This window comes from Pleurodeles waltl, chromosome 1_2, assembly GCF_031143425.1.
Source record: "Pleurodeles waltl isolate 20211129_DDA chromosome 1_2, aPleWal1.hap1.20221129, whole genome shotgun sequence".
NCBI classification, from domain to species: Eukaryota; Metazoa; Chordata; class Amphibia; order Caudata; family Salamandridae; genus Pleurodeles; species Pleurodeles waltl.
Genome location: NC_090437.1, coordinates 511,916,724 through 511,942,289, shown reverse-complemented (window position 1 = coordinate 511,942,289; position 25,566 = coordinate 511,916,724). Strand labels below are relative to the sequence as shown.

General features: G+C 45.1%; 2 protein-coding genes across 3 annotated transcripts in view; one reads left to right on the top strand and one right to left on the bottom strand.

Annotated features, from left to right (window-relative positions):
• LARP7 (La ribonucleoprotein 7, transcriptional regulator) overlaps positions 1-2,061 on the bottom strand; it is a 216,089-nt gene extending 214,028 nt beyond the window's left edge. The window contains exon 1 of one of the 2 annotated variants that reach the window (XM_069241625.1): positions 1,962-2,061. The gene's annotated coding sequence lies outside the window, so the exon portion shown is untranslated. The other variant, XM_069241634.1, reaches the window with a different exon arrangement.
• Positions 2,062-2,196: 135 nt separating this feature from the next.
• Positions 2,197-25,566, top strand: part of ZGRF1 (zinc finger GRF-type containing 1) — a 554,924-nt gene continuing 531,554 nt past the window's right edge. Inside the window, exon 1 of the mRNA XM_069241594.1 lies at positions 2,197-2,372. The gene's annotated coding sequence lies outside the window, so the exon portion shown is untranslated. The remainder of the gene's footprint in view (positions 2,373-25,566) is intronic.

Sequence of the window (25,566 nt, the reverse complement as noted above, 5' to 3'; positions counted from 1 at the left end):
TCCTTATTCCCTTTATAACCTTCTGATTGACTCGTTTTGCAAGAAAAGAGGGCTGCTAGCGGTCAAGTGACATCATAATGCTACATGTGTATCCCTATTGGTTGTTATGTTTGGAACTACGTTTTGAATCCCATTGGCTGTTCATGCTTAGCCTCATGGGATTTGTAGTCTTTTTCTTGACCGCTGCTATAGAATAAGTAAGAAAAGAAACGCATAAATCTCACCTCCGTGTCTTTAATAAAATTAAGACTTTCCGTTATAGACTAGGAAAATCTACATTCTAGAACTCAATGACAGAAAAACCAGAATGACGTGTGAAACACCACGACGGTCTTGATAAAATCAAGGCCTTCACTAATTCATTTATTTAAGTAAGAAAAAAACTTTTGTTTGAGAGAACCAAGTACTTCTGAGTAATTTCCTAGAGGGATACGCCAAAATGCCATAACTTTTTCAGATCACACCATTCCATTAGGCTGCATTTCTTTGCTTCAATTTTTCTATTTTTTTTTTTTAGAAATATGTGCTAAACATCCAAGCTCATATTCACTGAATCAACCTCTAAGTCATGAAAATGCAACTTTATAAAAAGGAAACAATGTCTGTAGTGAGCCTTGGGTGACATCATGTTTGGTGCTGCAAAAAACTACACAGGACCGTAAAGCTTGGTACCAGAAAGCTGTTAATATATCTACCTGCTTTTCGAAATATATTTAGGTCACTTTTACATTTAGAGTGCAAAATAGAAATCACATCTGCAGCACGTTACAAGCTGGTTTATCATTTAGAACCCTACATTTATCATCATTGTGACTGCACTGCAATAATGACGTTGTTTTTAAAACTTAGACACTCAAGGGTTGCGAATGACTGTACAGGCACCATCCGATTGTGTCCAAATAGATAGAATAGGTCTATGTAAAATGATTAAGTGCAGTCTCACATAAATACAAATTTCGTGTTATGCAAAACGTGCAAACTATTTGCCATTTTGCACAGTGCAAACTTTAGTTTAATTTCCACCCACAAGAGACTACAGTGGAAAATGTCTAGTTAACAAAGTTTTTCTTTTAAAACAATTTCACTGCAAATATTACAGCTAATCTTGCAAAAATTACACTTATTACCTGGAAAAAATTGAAATTTCATAAACCTTCACCTACACGCCTGCCACAATTTTGAGTCAACAGTGAAACACGGATCTCCTACATTGTCAACCTGGCGCACCATACTCCGTCCTTACTAGACCAGAAGTACACACATCCGACAGCGAGTGCAACTCCACATTATATGCAGGATCACTGGAATTATGCGATTCTACAGATCAAAAGTTACTAAAAACGTAACGATGTGTTCGCATGCACGGGAAGGACCTTTGAAAAAGGTTAACTGATCGTCTTTTAATTACGTATTTCTGTATTTGGTTGTTAAACTGGTACTAGTTAGGTGTGCCCCGACAGTATTACCATGTGTAAAACGTTCTAAACAATTAAGGAATATAAATTTAAGAAGTGCTGCATTAGATCGCATAATTTGCCCTTTCTTGCCGCATAATTTAGTCACCTGTGCCGCATAATTCCACTGGCCCCGATAATATGTAATCGGAAGATACACACTGTAGAATGAACACTCCTTACATACACATGGTAATTTGAGACAAATCGCATGGCATAAAAGTATGAACCTCGTAGGCAAACAGTCGGAAAACCCAACACTATAAAGCAGACATTAGAGCAATCTCCCCCCCCCCCCCCGGTCTCCTCCTACGTTGACGCCAGTGAGTGGCAGGCACCCAATTACAAATCCTCACACATGGCACGTATTCATTAAACATGTAATTCCGTGTACTCTGAGAGCAATTAAAACATCATTATCCATCCTGCCAGCATAAACATAGCACCCTCGTTTTAAAGTTTAAGCTATTAATTATTCCGCAGGAAGCACGCATACTACTCTCATACCTGTCCAGATCACTGCCCCTAATCCGTTTAGAGTAGCAGGCTAGAAGCCTTGCTCACCGCGCGGCTCAGTGACGTCACCTGACCAATTGGCCCAGCGTCGCTCGGCTACCATACTGGATTGGGAAAGCTCGCTTTTTTCTAGCCTTCTCGGCAGTTCTCTGATCTCATTTTGAAACGGGAAGAAAAATGGCTGCCAAGCTCCATTTTTGTGGGTGCCATCTTGGAGCGGGAAGTTTTTGAAATGGGATATCGTGGCGGGGGTTGGCAGTGTATCGCAAGAATGCCCTCCGCGCAGGACCCCTGAAGTGAACCTTTATCCAAAGATATTCTTTCTGACAGTGTCGCCACAATGCAAGTCCGTTGAAGCTACTGCAGTCTACATTCATAGAGAGTGCCTACGAAAAGAAATCGGTAAATTGTGTAAAACTTGGCCAGACGTGTAAACGTACCAATTGAGCGGGGTGAAAACAATACTTAGAATATGTGTTTTCCACTCTTCTGATGCACTCAGGACTTCATCCGTACTTACTTTTCTCACTCCGAGTACTTGGGTGCCTCTGCCAAGTTTTCGTTATACATTCTTGTGCGCGCGGGAAACTTGAACTGCCATGTATTAGCTGGTCTGTGTCTTAACGAGGGTTATGTTCAGTGGGCCTATGCGTGACTTTAGCACACCATTTATCTTACTACTACACTTACACGGTTGTCCTTTTCACAGCAGTTACTTTGAGGTGATAAGGAGCTGCTAAGTTTTAAGTTTGTTATGCATGACATTGTCATGTTTTGAGTGTTCTTATGTGCGAGTTGAGCAAAGCAGTTAATTTAACTAGTTTTATTTCTGCAATTACTTCTTGTTTTTATTTTTTTTGCGATGCAGTTGTCCGAAAGCATTTTTTAAAACAATTCTTTATTACATTTTCGATTCAAACACGTTCAAGGTATGGCACAAACAATGAAAGACCAAATCAGACTGCTGCTTGCAAAACGCTGAAAACCATCTTAAACACCCACACTATGCCCATCTTTGACACTTCTGTTGGCGTGTCCTACCTTATATTTGCTTTGATAATTTATTTCATAAGGGAATATGTAAGGGTAACCAACCATCTACCCTCATGAGGTCTAAGGAACCTTTGGACTCAGATAGACGTGTGTGTTTGGCTCTGACCAAAACAAAGTCAACAATAAACAAAATCAAACAATACCATCATTAATCAACATTAGAGCCAGTAATTTATACACACCATGACCTATTTGGCCATGAATCACCAGACCAGTTTAGTAAAGGTCAAACATTTATTGCCCTTTAGATTAACAATGTTAAGATCACGTAAATCAAACGCAAAACCAAATTATAAAGATACATGAATAACACAGGTTGATGAAACCTTCTTCTAAAGAATCTCAGTTTTGACAGAATATGAATCATTAGGCACTTAAGAATCACCATACAGAATAACCGCAATATCAAATGCACAGTTGAGATTGAGTACATTTAGTTAACACAGATGTATTAGTCACAATCAGTTATTTTGCGCAGTCAAATTCATAATGTCACATTCTAACTATTATCCTAATTAGATTAAGCATGTTGGGCTTCATGTAAAAAGAAAAGAAGGCAAAAACGAATTTGGAAAACATCTATCTATGGCGCTAGCGAAAATAGCGGTTGGGTTTCTAGAAGAGAAAAACATGAAAATCTGCAAGAAAGACAAATGCGCACTTTGTGTTATATCTCTCCTTAATGGGTTCAGCAGGCAGCGAAGTCTTCTTCAATGGAGCATCTTCTGGTCATCTTCATTGGAACGTGACACACATGAGAACAGTTCAGTAATGTTTGGCCTTAATGCATCTGTACTATAAGGGGCACATTGCACATTATTTCACTAGCAAAAATAAAAGCACATCTGAACACAGCCAGGAACAAGGGAAAACTGCACTCTAATCAGCAGGGAAGAATTCTGCATACGACTGATCACATTAAGGACAAAGCAAAATCTCCTGAAAATTTGAGTTTATATCACAATTTTAAAGTCCCCAAAAGTAACTAGATAATCTGCCATTGATTAGATTATAGGGTGGTTTTGGACAGAACCAATTAAAATTAAAACACGTTTCTTCATGTTCATTGGTTCAGCTCCTTTCACTGCCATCACCAGTTTCCGTCGCAGAAATAAAATGTTTCAAACTACATAAAACTACTGAAAGCCATTGTTCTCTATGGAACACTATCTTGCAGGAACTAAACAAATGTTTCAAAAGTTACAGCACAAGAACATTTATCTCGGATATTAGATCATCTCAGAGGATGTTTCAGAAAGAACAGAAAACTTTCTAAGCATCACATTTATTTCATTCTGAATTTGCTTAACATAGGCCTTTTCAAAAACGCAGTCATATGTGCGGTGTACATTTCATAAAACTCAAACTATTTATTTTCTGAATATGTAATTATTATTTTTCTATTGCTCTCAGTAAAACATGAAATACATTTAATTAGACAGTGATGTATTTTTAGTTTTGAAATCTATGTGTCTATTATGAGTGTAGGCCTCATTTTCATTTCAGCCTTGCACTTTTAAACACACTTTTTTCTTTCAGTTAATCACGCAATTTTATTAGTAATTTTCACACTCTAACACTTCTCCTATTGTTATCAGAGAGAAAAGGGTAACCAGCCGCCTACACATTGACCTAAACTGCAGAGAAACCGGCTTGCAGCTTTCCGCATGAATTTCACCCTAGCTTTGGATCCATTTTTTAAAGTGATAAAACGGCTCTAGAAGTCAGAGGATACAAATTGAAACCTGGATTGGATGAGCTTCATATGCATGGACCTTGCAACCGTGAGAGCTCTGGCATCACTGACCACAGGCAGTTCTGAAGATTAATGCCGCATAGGCAAATAAGTATTCATCATTTAAAGCTTTTAAAGTACAACTCCTTTTCAAATAAATCCTCACCCTGGTCTTGCGTGGCTAGAGCTGCAGCACGCCAAGACCTGAGTGGCCTCGAGTTCCTCATGGTTTTCCATCATCTGCCCTTTTGCATATGTATTGGTCTTACTTTAAAAAAAAAAACAAGCGTTTCTTCTTTGTGACTAGTGCTGTAGCGTTTGGCCTTTTCATTCACCTCTTGTTCAATGAGCAGAACACTGAACCCCACATCCCCTGTTCTCAAATTGCTTTTGGGTAATCTCACCTGTACCCGATCTCCCATATTGATTGCAGCTTGTTTGTATGCTTGATAGAATCAAATCTGACTGTTTCTCAAGCGATGTTCTCAAACTTTTTCAGAAGATAAATCAGCACCAACATTCTTACGAAACACATCAAAACGAACTATTCAAGATCTATGCAACCTCTTGCAAACCTCTCTAATCCAGTTCACTCACACCACCCATGCTGGACCAACCAACACTAGCAATCAAATACTCAACATCTTCATCATCATTTAAACTACAATCAGACTATGTACTCATAGAGTCTAAAGGGACTGATAAGAGTGAGTCAGCTTTATTGTTTGTCCCACCTGGAATATGGGCAACATCAAAATCATGTTCAAGTAACATGAAATCAAGTTTTACTAATCTGGCAGTGGCTATGCTGGAACTAACATTAGAGCAATTCAACAACGGAATCAATGGTTTGAGGTCTGTTTTAATAGTAAATCTAGTCATCCAAACATACAATTTGAAGTTTTCCACTGCCCACATACAAACTAACATCTTATGTTCTATAACGGAATTAGATCTTTCTTGACGTTTCATGGTGTGTGAGGCAAAGTAATCGTATTTTCATGATTAGCTTGAACTTGTGTTAAAACAAACTGGGGAATAATTTCAATAAACCACCTAATGTAATTTAAATTAAATAATTTCCTCTCAAGGGAGCAATCGGCTGTAGAGTCCGGGATCTCAGATGAGGGAGCCATAATGTGAAAGGCCAGAAGTGTTGAGCAACTATCTCCCTCTCTGTGTAATAGCAATAGCTAGGTTGTTATAGTTAGGTGTCCACTCCCCAAACCCCTGGAGCAGGAAACTGGTAACAAAATATGTGCAGTTCTGTGTTCTCTAGAGAAGCGGAAAGATCCAGAAAAAATGTTTCCCAAATTTGACCAATGACAAGCTGGGACTTGTTGACATGCCAGCAACTGAGACAGAGCCTCCCGCAGCCGTGCAAGCCTTTCTTCTGGAAGAAAGACCATCACAATGTCTGTTCTGAAATGTACCCGATAAACATCCTGTTCTGGGCAGGCTTTATCTTTTACCTTTGGTGATTAATCTAGAGCCCATGTTTTTGCATTCCACCCTCTCAATGTGTTTTACTGTGATGACGCCAGTCATCCATATAGGAGTATTCCAACCTTTGAAATGTATAAGAGTTACTGAAGAAGAAGCCATTTTCGTAAAGACTTCTGTTCCTGACTTCATGCCAAAGATTAAAACCTAAAGGTGAAGTATTTCTTCCAGTAGCAAAATCTCAAGAACCTCTTTTTTGATCCTTCACTATTGGAGCATGAAAGAAAGCCTATTTTCAATTAATCTTGTTCATGAAAGCACCCTTCGGAATTAAAGGAATAATGTGCTGAAGAGCTTGCATCTTGAAAGGTATCTTGTTGTTCTAATTCTGGGAATTGATAATCAACCAAATTCCCCTAATGTTTTGGGAACAATAAATATAATAGAGTAGCTTACAAACCCTCCCTCTTCTCGAGGTACTGAAGCTATTGCTTTCTTCAACAACTGGACATGAATTATATCACTGGTACTTATGTGACTAGATTCTGAGGGCGAAGCATAATTCTTGTCTTTGGTGGTATTGGTGGAAAGTTTATTTGATAACCTTCTCTGATTAGCCTCAGCACCCAAGCATCAGAAGAAGACATTTCCCAAGTTGACCTTGAATGCCTTACTGACCTCCCAGGACAATCCATTTCCTTAAAGTAAAAAACACTGTGTCTTTGAAGGTGAAAAAAGTATAGCCTTCTGCTTAATCTGATCCCTGTAGTTCACGTTTCTCTGTTTCCTGAAATTTCCAGATTGTTGTTGCTGTGACCTTCTAAAAGCTTGGTGAAATACAAACTTTATAGATGGATTTACAGAGGAAGTACAAGATCCTGCTTGCTGTCTGAATGAAGAAGAATGCTACTTTTCTTTGAGCAAACAGTGTAATTTTTCCTCAAGTTCTGATCCAAACAACTTTACTCCTTCAAAAAGCATCAATAGTGCCACCCATGTCTAGACTAAAACTGTACGCCTTTCCCATAGGCACAATAAATCGAAGCTCTTATAAATAAGTGTACACCAGCATAACCTTTCTTTAATGCTGAGTGAAACTTTTTGTTAGTCTGATTCTTTAGAAAGCTCTCCTCTACCATAGAAGGGCAGCGCACCATGCTGTCAACCAAAGAGTCTAGCACCACAGTCTCTCGAATATTGTTGCCCTTATCTTTTAGTAGATGCAATTTAAAAATGAATCTAGGCACATTTATTTTATGATGGGCCTCCCCTTTAGCATGAATACACACAGTACATGCTAGTGAGTGGGTTACCTTCAAGCAGTTTCACATTGAAATTGATGCAGAGCAGGCTCCAATGAAGTGGAAGGCCATTGCTCCAGGGGAAATTTCATATTCTGACATCTGCTCAACATTGTGATAATAAATATGTATCAGCATATTTACCCCTCTGTTCCGAAGGGGATTTTGTTTGTCTTTTACTTCTCAGAAATATATGAACAAAAAGTGACATTATGATGTCGCATCAGAGAATTTCCATGTGCAGGGAATTGTATATTTTTATGTTTTCCAATATCATTTTACAGACTCTGCTTTTAAAATCAACATGCTCCTTACCAGTCTTTCATTGAAGACCTGGAACAACTGATATCCTCCACATAATGTCTCTTTTTAACATGTTTCTCTGTATTGTGTAGGAGACAAGAAAATTCATCTAGAACAGTTGCAACAGTCACTCAACAACACTCAACAACTATGTAGCTAGATTCTGACAGAATGCCTCTATTTTATTCCAAATAAGCAATCATGTACAAACAAAAATATGTGCATCCTCCGAACAGCCTCTCACACTGTCTTTGTTCTTGCTTAGTAAGCCTCATTGAGAGCATACATATCCTGAAGCAGCTGTTCTAGTGACTGCGCTTAAATTTGTTAGTCACCCTCAGAAATAGGGACACCGCACTTCAACACAAACAGTAACATGAGAGATACTATTTATCCTAAATTATATACCTCCTAGAATCTTTAAATCTTATCACATATCCTGTATGTAGGCAACAGACATATTCTTGTAGTACTACACTAATGTCAGTGATCCTTATTCACTACAGCAGGTGGTGGTTACCCTGTTGAAGCAGAACATCCTGTGAAACAGGGATATCATTTTTTTTGTTCCTAAATTGGCATTGCACAGCTCTCTTCTCCTGTGCCTGGCATGTAAGGATCCTTGCATGACATTGTGGATCTCAGCCTGGCAGGAATTCCTACTTCCCATTCTTGTCATGACACACAAGAATTGAAGGAGGTATTGATATGGGTTAGCTGGTATTTATGGCACCTATGTAGTGGGCAGAGCTTTCTTTTGTCCTTTGTGTTTTTTTTGCACCTGAGGTTGAAATCACATTGGAATTAATGACTGAGATTAGGATGAGGGATGTAGGGAAAACTTGAGTATCACTTTATTGCAGGCGGAAATCTGGTGTAATACTGAGGTCACAGTTCATGTGTTTTTTCTTTCAGCTACATATTTTTCTGTTTTTATTTTTTATTTTTAAAATGCAGATATCAAAACTGAAATAGAACACCGTAGTGGGAAAGAAACCACTGTATTAACTACTCAGACCTGACATAGGGCAGCCAGACAAGTTGAAACTTTGGAAGTTGCTCCAGATGTCTCAATTTTACCCAATTCATACATGTTATGTTAAGGTGATTCGAAAGAGCACTATAATCCGGAAAGGTATTCTGGTGCTGAGCAGGTATGGGTATTGCCAGACTAGGGCTAAGAGTGACTGTTCAAAGCACCAAATCTTCAGCTTCTTGCTGAATTCAAGAAGTGAAGAGGAGGGTCGGATGTGTAACAGCAGTTTGTTCCACATTTTAGAAGCAAAGTAGGAGAAGACTTAGCCTTTGGCACTGGTTTCCTGAATGCATGGGTTATGTGCAAGTTGGAGTCTGGCAGACACAACTCTCTGGAAGGTTTGTGAAAGCAGATGCAATTCTTGAGGTATGCTGGGCCAGATTTATGTATTGCTTTGAAAATGTGGGTGAAGACTTTGAAATGTGCTCGTTGGTGTATGGGTAGCCAGTGTAGCCCTGTGAGATGAGATGCATTTGTGGCACAGGAGGTTGAGATTGGTTATGGTGCTGAATTATAAATGAACTGCAGCCTTCTGGTGAGTTGCTTGCTGATCTTGCTTAGAGTCTGTTCCCGTAAAACAGTTTGCTTGTGCCTAGGGAATTGGTGATGGTTTTCCAGGGGTTAGATGGTAGCCATTTGAATATAGTATCTTCAGGGTGTGGAAGCATGAGGCACTGACAGCATTGACTTGGGCTGTCCTGTTGAGTTTGCTGTAGATGATGATCCCGGGGCTCTTGATGTGGATGGTGGGGGTGGGTGAGACTTTTAGTTTTGTCAGCCACTGGGTGGAGTCCCAAGGAACTGGGCTATTGCAGAAGATTACATCTTTGGTCTTGTCAGTGTTCAGCTTCCATGCATGTAATGATTTTGTTCCAGGTGCTGGGCCTCTTATCTGCTACAGAGAGAATATGTTGTGTGTCATCAGCATAGGAGAGAACAGTGATGCCATGTGAAGAAATGATATTGGCCAAGTGGACCATGTAGGCATTGAAGAGAGTCTGGCTCCAGGATGAGCTTTCCGGGGCCCTGGCGAAGAGAGTATGCTGATGTCCTGCAGGCGTTCAAAGAGAACTGGTGGGAGACCATGTAAAGTGCTTCAGAGAGGTCCAAGAGGGTAAGGGCTGCCATGCCTCCTCTGGCCAGGATCATATGGATGGTGCCTGTGGCCTCGATAAGGGCACTTTCCATTCTGTGGAGTGGTCTGAGCCCTGACAGAGTGGTGTTGAGGGGTTAATGGTCTTTGAGGTATTCAGTAAGGCGTCTGTTTATGATTTTCTCCAGTACCTTGGCTGGGTAAGGAAGCAGGAGACTGGCCTGTTGTTGGTGAGTATTGAGGGTTCCTCAAAGGTTTTCTACAGCAGGTGGATGATAATTGCTTGTTTCCAACTGCCTGGGAAGGTTGCTGACGAGGTGGAGGAGTTCAGGATCGGTGTGAGACTGGTGCTTATCTGAAAGATTCCTCTGGTGTAGACGTGGTCTGGGCAAAGGTCTGAAGGGGGCCCTGAGTGGATGGACTTCACGGTGGTGGCAGTTTGTCTGGGGTGATGGTGTGCCCTGTGATAGTGTGCCTTGTGATAACGCAGGTTCAGTGGGTGAGTTTGGGGGTCGATTTGCGAAGTCTGTCAGGTCAGGTTGAAGGTAGAAGTTCACTCCAGTTTTTTTTTGCAGTGGCACTTCATTAGAATGAGTTTGTCCCTGTACCAGCTCTCTTGGGGTCGGGATCTCATTGTGGTGTTGTGCTTGAGGAGGGCAAGGTTGTTGGTACAGGAGGTGATCTAGTTGCTGAAGTTTCTGATATCTTCATGGAAGCTAATGATGTATTTGGGTTGGTGGCCGTTGAGGGCAGGATCCCAGTCCTTGTCCAGGACTTTGTTCCTGTTATGGCGGGCGGTTCTAGTGGTGGTTTGTGTGCATTGAAAAGGAAAGTGTATGCTGTATTTGACAAAGGCATAGTATGTCCTGGTGACTGGAGTGGCTTCTGTGACTTGGACTTTGTCGAAGGAGATGAAAATCAGGTCCAGGAGGTGTCCGGCGGAATGGGTAAGTCCTTTGACCCGTTGGGTGAGGCTTAGGTAAGGACTTTAAGGAGTGATTTTGAGTTGGTCAGTGATGTCTTCCAGGTGTCCGAGGAGCATGTTCTTGCTTGTCGAGAATAAGTGTCGTGACTAATTCTGTGATGGCTTTGGAGAAGTTGGCACTAGGTCCCAGGAGATCTGTAGGTAAGCATGCAGTTCAAGGTGAAGTTGCTGGTGATGTGAAGCTTGAATGGTAAATGTTGCATGATGGTGGAAGACATGCCCGCAAAGATGGTGCAGCTGATGGCGTTCTTGTGGATGATGATGATGACTCCACCTCCAGGCACGTGAAGTCGGGCTTGTCTGATGATCTTGTATCTGGGGTGGAAGATAGCTGTGATGACGTCTTGAGCTGTATTTGAGTCTGGCAAGGTTTCCGTGAGGAATAACCAGTGCGGGGCTCGGTTGTACAGCAGGTCCAGGATCTCTGTGGTGTGTTGGGCGAGAGAACGGTGTTGAGGACCATACATGATAGTGTGTAGTGCTGTGTGGGTGGTCTATTCGAATGTGTGAGAGTGGGATAGTGCAAGCCTCAAAAAATCTACATGCCCACTCCCTAGTCAGAATTTATTAGGGTGAGCTATTTTAAGGGCCTACCGGTCCTTTCTGGTGAGAGCGCTCAAGCTGGCAAAGAACAGGTTTTCTGTTTATTCAGAAAGTGAATGAGCAATAAGATGCCTTTAAATCCTGTTTTTACATTATCACATTTAGTGTGCACTCAAACACGGAGTTCAAATGTCACCTTATGTCTTCTTAAAAATTGCTGCTTATCTTTGAGATTGTTTACTTTTCTTTCTCTGACTGCAGAGTTAGAGGATTTTGTTAAGAGAACTTTCTGACAAGGGAGTAAGAAATTAAAAGCTGTAGGATTTCAGTCTAATACAACTTTTAATTAGCTTGTAAATGAACTGTACAGATATTTAAGAAAATAACAGTTAGGAAAGGACATTGTTTGGGAATTCTGAAGCGTGTGGAAATAAACATTTTAACGGGATCAAACAAATCAGTACACTTTACTCAGTGACATGCAAATGATAAATATTTGCTGAAATACGATTTCCAAACACTATTATTTGTAGGTTATATAGTTTTATCAGTAAATGACGGTGCACTAACACATCATGCTTTAGTAATACATTTATTAGAAGTGTGAGTTTTTAAACCTTAACTTAGAAACATTTCTGTCCCCACCCGGATGGCAATACTATTAGTGAACTGATAGGCAGGTCATGAGTCCTGTGTGCCCTTTATGTGGGATAAATTCCTATAATACATGGATAAAACGTTTAGTCTATCAAATCAAACAAAATATTTTTGTGTTGCAGACATGCAGTACTTACCTTTTTGAAGGTGAAGAAAAATTTGACTCTGTGAAGTAAAATATTTACCTAGGATCACACAATGTGGGACCATTTCTTTTTTAAAAAAATATATTTTTATTAACAGTTTATTATTTTACATTTGTATGTCAGTTCAAAGTAATCACTTACGCTCGTTATACCTGGTCATTAAACAAACCACACTTATGGTATACATTTCTTGTGTTTCATTGTATATTCCCGTGGTGTACTCCTTAGCATTTATGGGTTTGTCGGATCCTAACTCTAATACACTAATCCTATTGACAATCTGTGCAATGCTCTCCATCAATCAGCATTGATTTGTGTCATGCATATGAATAACAAATTTAGGGAGAGGAAACCCGTTTCAATCTGTAACTTGGAGGATAAACCATAAGGAAAAGAAGAACGAGAATAAGAAGAAGAAAGGGAAAAAAAAGGAAGAGGAGGAAAACTAGGGGGGAGGGGTAGGAAGGGTATATAAACTAAACAGAAGGTCAACTTTACAGCATTGTGTGGGTGTGACTTGTGGCTGATGATCTTTAAGGAACTAAAGCATAGCAATTTAAATGAAAGGGCCGTGTCCGGGTGCACCAGTGTGTAATGGGGGCAGTAGGCCACTCACTCCACCTCCCGACTCTTGTGGTATTATGGCTGGTGGCGACTCGTTCATCCTTTTTTTTTTTTTTTTATTTTTTTTTTTTTTTTTTTTGCATTTCTCCATGCGGACCATATATCAGTACGGGGATCTCAAGGCACCACTTGGGAAACTTCCTCCACAGGACCATCCCCTAGGGTATGCCGACCCTCACCCACTCCTACTTCAGCGTTTGTTGTGCTTTTGGATAGCCCATCCCAAGCCGTCACCAGGTCTTCCCAGGTCGGGGCAATGGGAACCTGTCAGATGCCCTTGGCCTCCTCAGCTTTCAGGACCTGCAGTTCGGCCCTGGACCATTTCATAACATCTCTTTTCCAGTCAGCCAGCGATGGGTGGACCGAGGCCTTCCAGCCCTTCGAGATCAGCCTTTTGTAAAGGGCCAGAGTTATGTCCAGAAAACGCCCACTTACCTTCCCCTTTAACACAGTCGGTCTGAGACCTAATAAGCACAGGCCCGGGGTGGGCCGTAGCTCTGCTCCGAGTAACTGAGAGAGGACAGCCAGTGCCTCCTTCCAACCAACTTGAAGTACTGGGCACCCCCATACCATATGGTCAAAATCCGCTTCACCCCCCCAGCATCTTGGGCATGTCCTGGGGCCCCCCCGTATATTCGGAATAGTCGGTGTGGTATGAGGTACGTTCTGTGTAGGTAGTTATATTGGATATATCTTAATTGCGCGTTACGAGAAATCATCCGGGGGTATGCCAGTGCTTTGTTCCATTCTAAGTCAGACAATTCCCGCCCAATCGTGCCTCCCCATCGCTCCTCAAGGATTGCAAGGGGTCTAATACAGCCTGGGCCTGGGCCCGGTAAATTTTAGTTATCAGATGAGGTCCCTCCCCCGATGTCAGCAGGAGATGCAGCACCCCATGGACAACGGGCTCTGCATTTATCGTGCACCAGTGGTCCTTCAGGGTGTGAGTCAGCTTCCTGAAAAGCAGGAATTGGCCCCGGGGAACACCCGCACCCGATGGGGCAGAGAATTCCCTCAGCACTCCCCCCTCAAAGAGTCCGCTCACCGTCTCAATCCCTGCTCTTGTCCATGGGCCAAGCCCCAGGCCTCCCGGACCCTTCCCCCCAGATTCCAGAGCCAGCGCCGAAAGCGGCAAAGCCGGAGAATATGGGGGGCCCACTCCTACTCTTTTCGTACACCTCTTCCAGCACGCCAGTGCGACACTCATCATCATGTTGTTACCAGGCAGGGCTATTTTCCTGCCTGCCATGCGTGCCACAATCCATGCTGCTTCCATTATCCCCTGGGGTGTACATAGGTCCAGGAGTCCTCTGCCCATCAGCCAGCCGGACACCCACTGCAGTTGGGATGCCAAGTAATAAGCCTCAAAATCGGGGGTGCCCAGTCCTCCCATATGAGTCGGCCTGCAGAGGGTCGTAAGTGCAGTGCGTCTACGACCATCGTCCCACATTAGCTCTCTTAGCAGCATGTTCAGGTCATGGAACCATGATGGGGGGATCAGCAGCGGTAAGTTAACAAAGTAATAGAGGAGTCTGGGAAGCATAATCATTTTGGACAGTGGCACTCTGGCCATTACTGACAACTTCAGGGAGCGCCAGAACCCAACCGAGGACCTCAGGGACCGAAGCGCCCTGCCCAGATTACCCTCCCTGAGATCTCCCAGCTCGTGGAATATCTGAATACCCAGGTACCTGAAGGTCCGTGGGGCCCAGTTCACGTCTACCGGGCATGTTGCTGCGCGTGCGCAGCCAGGAGTCAGGGGAAACACATACATTTTGCCGCGGTTTAGGTGCAGTCCGGAAACTTCACCGAAGTCCTCTAGTACCCTAAGGGCCCAGGGGAGACCACTAGCACCATCCCTAAGGTATATCGATATGTCGTCAACGTACAGGGAGACAATATGTTCAGTTGGCCCCCATACTACCCCCCTCCCCGCACCCTCTTCCCGCAGTCGGGCCGCAAGGGGTTCAATCGCCAGAGCAAACAATAGTGAGGAAAGGGGACACCCCTGTCTGGTTCCGCGAAACACCGGGTATTGTTCTGCCTGTCTTCACCCTTGCCAGTGGGGACGAGTACAGTAGGGCCACCCATCTCACCCAGTTCTCACCCAGGCCCATTCCTGCCATCACCGACCTCAGATAGTCCCACCTAATCGAATCAAAAACCTTCTCGAAATCCACCGCCAACAGTAGTCCCGTCGGCGGGATCAATTCTTTGGGCATATGCAAGATAGAGAAGATACGTCTAAGATTCAAGGAGGTGCTGCGACCAGGAATGAAGCATGTATCAGCTTGGGCATATGGGGAAGCAGTCGGTCGGCCAAGATCCTGCTGAGGATCTTAAAGTCGCTGTTCAACATTGATAACGGGCGGAAGTCAGTCACTGAGGCTTCCTTGTTGGTGGTCTTAGGGAGTGGCACTACCAGTGCCTCGCGCAGCGTGCCAGGCAACTCTCCGCCCTGTACTGCTTCCATGTACATCTCCGCCAAACTGGGAACTAGCAAGGATTTATATTTTTTGTAAAAATCCATAGGAAGACCGTCTGTACCAGGGGTCTTCCCAGGGGCCAGTTGGGCTATGGCATCGTTAATCTCTTCTACGGCCCCCCCCCCCCCCCCCCCCCCCAGGCTGTCCCTGTCCTCTAATCTCAGCACCTGAAGTTGGGTCTGACGCAGATAATTGTCAAATGTCGCTGGCTCCAGGTTGCTAGGACTCCTATACAGGTGCGTATAATAATCTCTGAATGCGTCATTGATTAGGCCTGGGCTAAGTATGCGGTTTCCCTCTTTGTCTGTTACACTTGTGATGGGTTCGCTTTCCCCGCCCGGGCATACCAGCCATGCCAGGAGCTTACCCGGCCTCCCCTCTTCTGATTGTAGGGATGCCAGGTATTTCTGCATGTTATGGCATCTAAGCTTTTCTTCGGCCTGGGAGTGTTCCCTGCGGGCACGGTTATATTCTTCATCCCCTTGTACTGCAAGTCCCTGTCTTAGTTCCCCCTCATGTAAGATCCTCTCTAGGACAGTAAGCTCCTTTTCTAGCATTTTCCTCACCCCTGCCGACTGCCCAAGGCAGAAACCCTTCGTCACCACCTTGAGTGTCTCCCACTCCACTGCCCTGGAGGGGGTGGATCCTTATTAATTTCGATGTGCTCCTACAGATGGCTACGCAGCGCCTCTCTGTACGCCTGGTCCTCAAGTGCTGCGGGGGCCTGCCTCCATGATGGTATGGGGGGTCTGTCCTGTGCTACCCTCAATATCAACAATAATGGGTTATGATCTGAAATTGTGCGGGCAAGGTATTCAGTATGTGTCACCCATCGAGCTAGGCCCGGGGTGCAGGTCACCCTGTCAATTCTGGTGTGCACCCGGTGGAGGCCCGAGTAGTACGAGTAATCCCTGATGGTCGGGTGGTGCACCCGCCAGACATCCACTAATCCCCATGCACTCAGCCACTTGGCTAGACTCTGTGCTATCTTAATTGATGTTGCCCCTTGTAGGGGCGGTGTGGACCTATCCATGTTTATGTCTAGTACTGCGTTGAAGTCCCCTCCTATTAGTACCTCCCCCACGTGTTGGCGGGTGAGGTGTCATGATAGGCCCGTCATCAATAAAATCTGGTCTTGATTAGGGGCGTAGATGCAGCTCATGACTAATCGAGTCCCATGTAGCTTCCCTTCTAGTATCATATCCTCCTTGTCTATGTTCGAGGTTTCAATTGTCAGGGGGACTCCCGCTCTAATCCATATCATTGCGCCCCTTGCGTAGGCTGAATACTCCGTAGCAAACACTCGCCCCCTCCATCTCCGCCTAAGTTTCTCTCCCTCTCCCGGGGCCAAGTGGGTCTCCTGTAGCATTGCTATCTGCACCCCCCTTCTCTTTAGGAATGATAGTATTCTATGTCTTTTGGCTGGAGTGCCCATCCCCCTGACATTCCAGGTTATGATGTTTTAATCTGCCATCTTGTTCTTGGAGACTGACAATCGAGGTGCTGGCCCCCCCGGTATTCTAGCTCACCCATTCCTGTGTTCGTTCCTGTATTGTGGTCAGATTCCATTACCCATGCTGTTGATTTAACTCGAAACTGCAAACCCCAACTCCCCAGCCCCAGGGCACCTCCGGAACTATAGGTAGCCCAAAAAACTGTGCATAAATGCAACTTTTCCAAACACATAACTTCAGTACTCGCCAGCCAAGCAGACAGGCGAGTGGTGAGGTCAGGGGGGAGCGGCCAGGTCCGGAGGGGCCATTCGTTCATGCAGCGCGACATGTCTCCGGGCGCAACCCCGCAGTCGAGCTATACAAGTTCGTCGGCTGTTTGCGGGGTCACCTTCGGTGCTCGAGACGGGCTCCCCGAGTCTCCGGCAGAGGATACCACCGTGTCGTCAGACTCTACTTCTGAGCCCTCATGGGGGGACACCTCACCTCCCACTCGGGCTGCCGCCTCCAGGGCCGCCCTTCTGCCTGTTTCTCCCTGTGTTTGCATCGGCGCCACCCGTGGACGATCTCTGCACCTCTTCCCCCTCTGGGCACAGCGGGCCCCGCCCGAACCAACGCCCATCCGCGCCGGCCGCACCGTTTGGGGTCCGTGCCTCTCAAGCCAGTCCCATGCCTCCTGCGGGGATTGGAAGAATGTGGTTTTTCCCTCCACGATCACTCTCAGCCTTGCTGGGTATAGGAGCGAGTACTGAATCCCCTTGGCTCGTAATGCTCTTTTTACCGCTAGAAATGAGGCTCGCCTGTTCTGGACCTCCAGAGTAAACTCCGGGAATAGCGTCACCTCCCCATTTGCTACTTTAAACGGACCCGACTCTCTGGCTTTCTGTAGGAGAATATCCCTGTCCTTGTAGTGCAAGAGTTTAGCAATTACAGCACGAGGGTCTGCCAGGAGCAAGAGGTCTCGACGGTACACGGTGGGCGCGCTCCAGCGTGTAGTAGGGAGTCAGGCATCCCGGTGCGACCACCGTGCTCATCCATTTCTCCAGAAATTCCACCATGTTCACCCCTTTGGACCCCTCGGGGAGGCCCACCACGCGTACGTTGTTCCTCCTGTTTCTCCCTTCCGCATCTTCAGCACGCTGTTCAAGTCTTGAGACCCTGTCAGCCAGTGAGGTTACTTCCGCCGCCATGTCTTTCTGTCTCGGGGCGATGTCCGCCAACGTGGTTTCCGTTTCTTTGACTCTGTCAGCCAGTTTATGGTGTTCAGCTCTCAGGAGTCCCACCTCAATCGCAACTTGGTTGATGTCTCGTTGCAATGTTGACTTTGTGTCCTCTATGGCCCCCAGTATCTTGTCCAGGGTGTCTTGGACTTTGGCGTGTGACTGGTGCATTGGGTCCGCTTCGCCGTCCCCAAGCGGTGTCAGGGGGTCCATGGCTCTACTCTTGTGCCAGCCCTTGGGGGGGGCATCGATCCAATCAGGGGGTGCTCCCCGGGGGGTCCCGGCAGTCGACCCGCGTGCTACCGTAGAAGTCACCACTGAGATTAACCCCTCGTTTCGATCTCCGTAGCTTAGACTTTCGTTCGTGGGTGTCGCGGGCCGGGCTCCAAATTCTCCACCGGCCGCGCACCGCGCCCAGCCCCAGCCCCAGGGACAGGGGGCTCTACTGTAGTCGGTCGCAGTCGATCGCCGCCTGTGGCTGTACTGGCCCCTCCGCTAGCTCCTGTTGATCGGGCCCACCCTACCAGCCGGATTCAGGCGCACGCCGCAGCCGGGGCCCAGCCGGCCCCCGCACAGGGCACCCACCTCCTCTCCAGTGGTTCTGCCGTGCCCGTGATTGCTCTTCCGCACTTGCACGATGCCCACACTCAGCGGCCGGTGGTGGTCCAGGATGCCCAGGAAATCCATGGTTCCCCCATGTTGATCCCCAAACAGGGGCACCAAGCTGTCTTCGCCTCTCCTGAGGGGTGAAATACAGGGTGTCACACCCCCTCCCGGCAGCCCCACAGGTGATCACTGCTAGGGGGTCCACTGGTCGCCCACTGCTGCAGCTCTACGGTGTTCCCCCCCCCCCCCGGTCACAGGACAGCGCTCCCGGGGCGGCCCCAATGAGAACAGGGCCGCGCCCGCTCCTCCGATTTCAGTTGAGGCGCCTCGACAGGAAAGGCCTCATCGGATCCCCCGGTGCTCGACAGACTCACCGGGTCCTGCGGTCTGGTCACCGGATCCGGCCGCCGCCTCCCGCAGGCCGCTCCTTCTGCTCGTGCTGCGGCCTGCTTTCCAGTAAGGTCATGGCTTTGAAGGGGAGGAGGGGCAGCGGAGCCGCAAGCCTCCCCCTGCTGGCTGCTCCCTCCACCCGCGCCGCGGCCCGCTTCCACAAAAGGCCGTGGCTTTAAAGGGGGGGAGGGGCCGCGAGCCTCCTCCCGCTGGCCGCTCCTTCTGTTTGCGCCGCGGCCTGCTCTCCACGCAAGGTCGCGGCTCTAGAGGGGAGGAGGGGCCGCGGCGCCGTAAGCCTCCTCCCAATCCAAGCGGCTCCGTTCGGCACACAGCGCGTCCCGAGTCCACTGCGGGGGCCCGGCCGCGCCGCCCGCTGGTCAGCCGTGCGGCACTCGGACTCCGTGTGCAGGCAGCCCAGGCTGGCGCGCTAATTAAGGGTTTTACAGCTGGCCCCTCCGGAGTGGAATCATTAGGCGTCCGCCATGCTCAGGATCCCGGCCACGCCCCCATGTGGGACCAGTTTATGGATCAAGTGTATTACAGTTAGATTGAGTAGATTGTCCAAGTCACTAGACATGCAGGTCTGGTAACATTTTTATGGTGTTTCTAGGCTTGTATTGGGTGTGGTAGGTGCAGTTGTACGGAGAGGTGGGCAATTGTGAGTGCATAGGAATTTGTATGAGGTGCAGGGCAATGGTCCATGACTGTTGTGAGGAGTGGTACTGTAGCAGTGCAGTGAGTGGTGGGTGGGGTTGACAGCATGGACGAATGCAGAGGGTGGGAGTAGGACCAGAGTTCTCGCTGTTGGGCGCAGTCTAGGTGCTAATGGGCTGCCTTTGGTGCACTACTTGCTCACCTGCTGTTTGCATCCATACTGCTCCATTTAGTAGGTCCTGGGATGGGGAGGAACACCTGGGCAGTGGGAGGGGCTGATAGGAGTGCAGGACAGCGGGAAAAAGGTAAAGGAGTGCTGGAGATAGAAAAATAGGGGGAAAGCAAAGGTCAGTGACCGAGAGAAATGACTGTTGCAGGCAAAGGGCAGTGAGAGCGAGAAAGGCAAAGAGGCACAAAGCAACTGCTACAGACAGCAAAGAGACCCAAAACAGAGCAGAAGAGGCAAAAAACAGAGATATGGCACAAAGCAGAGCAAGATGTCAGTGCGTGAAGAGAAATGGCAAGAACATCATGGCTCACACAAACCTGAGTAGGAGTTTATGAGAAAGAGAGAGAGCAACCAGGAGAGGAGCAAGGGGAAACCCCAAGGCTTGAGAACTGGTTCCAAAAAAGCTCTTGCCTCGACAGCAGTCTGGGCACAGGTTAGTCCTAGGGCGGCCAGGAGTGGTACCTGCTTGCTGGTACATGAGTAATTGATTTTAGTCCTGTTAATACAATTATACATATAGATAGTCTGGCATCTGCCATTGTCAGTTCTGAAGTACAAGTACCAATACATTGTAATGTTGCGTGAAAGAAGACTGCCTGGGTGCAATCACTCATCTTTTAATTCGGGGATTCCATTCTAGAAAGTGCAGGTTCAGAGGAGTAAGGCAGAAGGAAAGAGCAGCAAGCTGTCTGTTAGGGATAATAAAGTAATGGCAAGCTAGAAGCTGCTGTCACTCAATTTTTTACACTGGCGAGGAGCGTATGAGAGAGTAATCTTTGTAAAACGACAAGCGAGGACACAACTGAAAAGAGATCACCGATGGCAGTGAAGCAGAAATGAAATTTGCCGTTATCACAGAGACATCAACTTTAATGTACTGAGACTTCAAATTCCTGTAGTAAACACTCATTGGATTGAAGGTAAGTAGTACTTTATCGGAGAGCAAGGTTACAGCGTCCACTCAACTCTCACCCTCCTACTGTCCTCCTTTCGTTCCTTCTCTCGCCTACATTCCAGATCTTTCCCGTGTATTCTGTTACCTAGGCACAGGTAACTAGGATACCACATCTCCCTTCTTTATTTAAACAAAAATATTACATTTTGACAAAGCATTCCTATAATTCAGCTTAATATTAGTAATTCGGGATTATCATAGCATACATAGATACAGACCGAATGTGCCTGAAAAGATTAAATGGAAACACAACCTGCACTACAAGGTAGTGCCATAAAATGGTAGCATTGCTATAGATCCCCTTCCCTCATGCACTTAAACATACATTTGCCAAATCATACATTATGAAATTGTCAAATTCCTTAGGCATAACTACTTTTCTGCCTGCACAAGCTGCTATAGCACTATTTCTTTGGGCAAAGGATTCTGTTGTTGAATCACCTCCATCTCTGCCATCTTCTCTTCTTTCTCTAGACATGGAATCTGCCACTTCTCCACTTGCATTTCTTACCTCTTTGCACAACAGTCCATAGATGTCGAGGTTTTGTTTCCCCTAGTAAATTGCCATTTTAAAATGTTATTACACTTTGCAATTCTGCTAAAATGCCATATTTTTTGTCACTCAGCTTGGCTGATCTGGAATAGACTTCTTTTACTTGTAGCGGTTCCGAAAATTTACTGTATCCTTTCTCACCTTTATCTCCCAATTTTACTCTAACTCAATCCCTAGGCTATAAGTAAATGTCTTTCACCCCATGTTTCTCACCATAGTGTGTTTTATACAAATTCAGCATTTTCCTTAAGTTGACCTTCACTACTGCAGGAGACCATTTGCTACACACTTTCTTGTTCTTCCAAGCCAAATTGTCCTTCATAAATGTCTCTTTTCCTCTCAAAATCCTGAATGGACTGTATGCTATCCCTCTTGGTGTTATTCTAAACGCCCAGATGGTATTGTGTAATTCTCTTACCCAATCTTTTCTTGCATTTATAGATGCTTGAATGCCCCCCCATAACCACTCTATAAAGTGTTCTACAACACCATTACCAGCTGAATGATAAACCAGTGTTCTCTTTCCTTGTATCTCATTATTACTTAAGAAATTCTCATACCCCTCTGAGATAAATTGTTGCCCATTTTCGCCTAATGTGGACTTGGGTATACCGTCCCTTAAAAACAATTTCTCCAAAAATGTAATTACAGTTTTGGTGTCAATCTTTTCCTCTACTTCTATCTCTGGCCATTTTGAATAGTTATCAATAATCTGTCTGGATTAACCCTGGCCATCTAATATTGGACCCAGTATGTCTATACTCAAATCCTCCCAGGGATGTTTCGGACATCTTCTGTCTCCAAGCAATGGTCCAAATACATACTGACCTTTGCCGAGTTCATGGATACTTGGCAGTTTTTCACAAATTTCTCATTATTTCCATCTATGCTTGGCTACCAATGCATGGATTTCACTCTTTTCTATATCTTTAAAATACCAAGATGACCATTGTTAGACCTGACAGCCTTAGGGTGGTCATCCCTCCAACTTCTTGCCTGCCTCCCTCCATTTTTCTGACACTGTTTTTGATGCTTTTAGGAATCTGTGCACTTTGACTGCTGCCTAGGGCTAAAGTGCATATGCTCTCTCCCCTAAACAAGAAAACATTGGTTCCTACCCAATTGACATATTTAATTTACCTGTAAGTCCCTAGTAAAGTGCACTACATGTGCCAAGGGCCTGTAAATTAATCACAACTAGTGGGCCTGCAGCACTGATTTTGCTACCTGCATAAGTAGCCCCTATAACCATGTCTCAGGCGTGCCATTGCAGGGTCTGTGTGTGCAGTTTCACTGCCAGTTCGACTTGGCATTTCAAAATTACTTGCCGAGCCTTAAACTCCCCTTTTTCTACTTATGACACCCCTAAGGTAGGTCCTAGGTAACCCATAGGGCAGGGTGCTATTTAGGTAAAAGGCAGGACATGTACAAATGTATATTACATGTCCTGATGGTGAAAAACGCGTTTTCCGCTACTGTGAGGCCTGCTCTTCTCATAGATTAGCATTGGAACTGTCCTCACATACTCTAATGTGGTAGATTCTGATCTGGAAGGAGTAGTGCAGTGTTTTGATGTTTCATAACAAAATGTCTAATCTTTGTATAATATATTATTAGTATATTGTGTCATATGGGAGGTTATGTTTGTTACGCCCTATGTAGTTTTATGACGTAGGTTTAGATTGTGGCATGGGGAAGGGTCGATGGTGGAATGTAGGGAGAGGACTGTTAAAGAAACTACGAAGATTATGGTCAGTGTTTCCTGAGGTGTTTATGCTGCATTTCAACAATAAAAGACGAACTTCATTATGTGAGATCCACGCTCGTATCATTACATAATTGGCGACAATTTGGGATCACCTCAGGATCAAAGCTGTATCGACAAACCCAGCGGTGTGGTGTCTGGCGGTCAGCTGATTCACGGAGTGCGGCGTGCTTCGCGTTCAATTTGTTCGGGGCTGTAGGAGATTTTTACACAAAGAAGGATGTTTAATTGCGCTGCTCCGACCAGAGCGAGCATTTTCTTTAGTTGATCGGAAGTCTTGGTTCAATCAGGTCTGGGTGAGTGGCGAGCGCATGGTGTCCGTATTAGCATATTGCTCATCATAAAAGGCAGATTTCAGCGGTGGCCCTCTTAGGAGCATATACGTTGTTTTGTGGCCAGCACAAGTAGTCTTACAGCAGCGGCCATCTTAACAGCAGCTTAGCTGTTATAACTTCAGTGTTGAAATTCTCATGTTTATGCCTGTTAGACCAGACCAAAAGAAATATTGCCTTCTTCATTCTATTGGTGTTGAAGAACGAGCTAAATATAAACATTTACCTGATATTCAAAATCTTGACGGCGAAGAAACAGAAGAATATGAAGAAGCAATAAATAAATTGAGTATAAGACTTGATACTCCACCCAGTTTAGTAGTATCAAGACATAAATTCTTCAAAAGGGATCAGGGAGCCAGTGAGGATGTAGCTACTTACATTTCTGCTCTCAGAACAATGGCAGCAGAGTGTCAATTCGGAATCCTGAACGATCAATTGATTCGTGACCAGTTCATATGTCGGTGTGTCGACAGATCTATTAAGCAAAAGTTGTTATCATTAGACAATCAATCGTTAGAAGAAATTACCAAAATTGCAAAAAGTATTTAATCTTCCATGAAATCAACCAAAGAACTGGATAAGTCTATAGACAGTAAAGTCAGTATTATCAGAAGTAAAGATGAAAAAGAAAAAACAAGCAAACTACTGCATGCTATACTATGCAGAACTCTATGTAAAATAAGTATACTAATCAGTTTTTGTTTTTTTTAAGCAAAGGAATGTGTGTTTTAGGTGCAGTAATATGCTACATCAAAATGGACTCAAATCTTGTCCAGCTTTAAATGTTCAATGCAGGAGTGGTGTGAAGGTTGGACATTTTGCAAAAGTGTGTCAAAGTGGAAAGCGGACGAATAACACTGTAATGTCAGTTGGTGAAGAGAGTGATAACATGATGGAAGGTTTGTTGGGTGTGGTGCAAGATATGGCGTTGGTGGTGGCACCATTAGCAGTCGTAGTCGTGAACAATGTGTGGATCCTTATGTTGATACACTAGATGGTAACAAACAGTTGCATCTTTTAGTTGATTCAGGAGCCAGAATCAGTATGATCACCCAGGATTTATTTCATCGCAACTGGGGGAGCGTACACTGTTTCCTCTGACTAGAGATCCTGTTTCTTATGAGGGAAGGAAGATTGACATTCAAGGTTTTTCCTAATCTTTTTAAAATATATATTTTAGTATATTGTGTTATATGAGAGGGTATGTTTATGTTACTCCCTATGTAGTTTTATTACGTAGGTTTAGATTGTGGCATGGGGAAAGTTCGATGGTGGAATGTGGGGAGAGGATGGTTAAAGAAACTGCGAGGATTATGGTTGGAGTTTCCTGAGGTGTTTTTTTTTTTTTATTTTATTTTTTATAAAGAGCTATTATTGATTTTAAGAAAATGAACAAAAAAAAAAGAAAATACAAACTCAAAAGCAAATAAACTGGCGCCATTAAACCCAAGTCCCTCGTCCGACCTTTTGGTCTCTTTAGGGCTCCCAAGCATTGATTGTGTATATGCATCCATTTCTGGTTCAGTAGATCACTGTGACACAGTGGCTAACGTCATAAATGTGTGTTCTTAAGCTGCAATTCCCTCGCCACAGAGGCTCCGGGCCAGAGGCTGAAATATGTCATCAGTCATGGTCATATACAGGTTAGTAGTTTAGCGCGTTTTCCCATTTCCCCCACACTCTGTTGTGTTTGTCTGGGCAACCCCTTGCTTCATATATGGGCTTTTCGCATTGTGCGCACAAGTCCATCCCTCGCCTCCACTTGGCCAGGGCCGGTGCTGTGTCGGCCTTCCAATCCGCCATAATGTCTCTCTTTGCCACCAAGCAAGCTAATCCCAGGAAAGTTCGATTTGCCCTAGTTAGTCCTGTTTCCCCCATGGCTCCCAGTAGGAGCTGCACAGGAGATGCCTCCACCTCAGATTGTAGGACCATTGAAATCTCAGCTATGATTGCCTTCCAATATGTCTCTTTAACTGGACAAGACCAGACCATAAGTATGGCCTACTTTAAAGAGTCTTTTGGGGGTAAGGTAT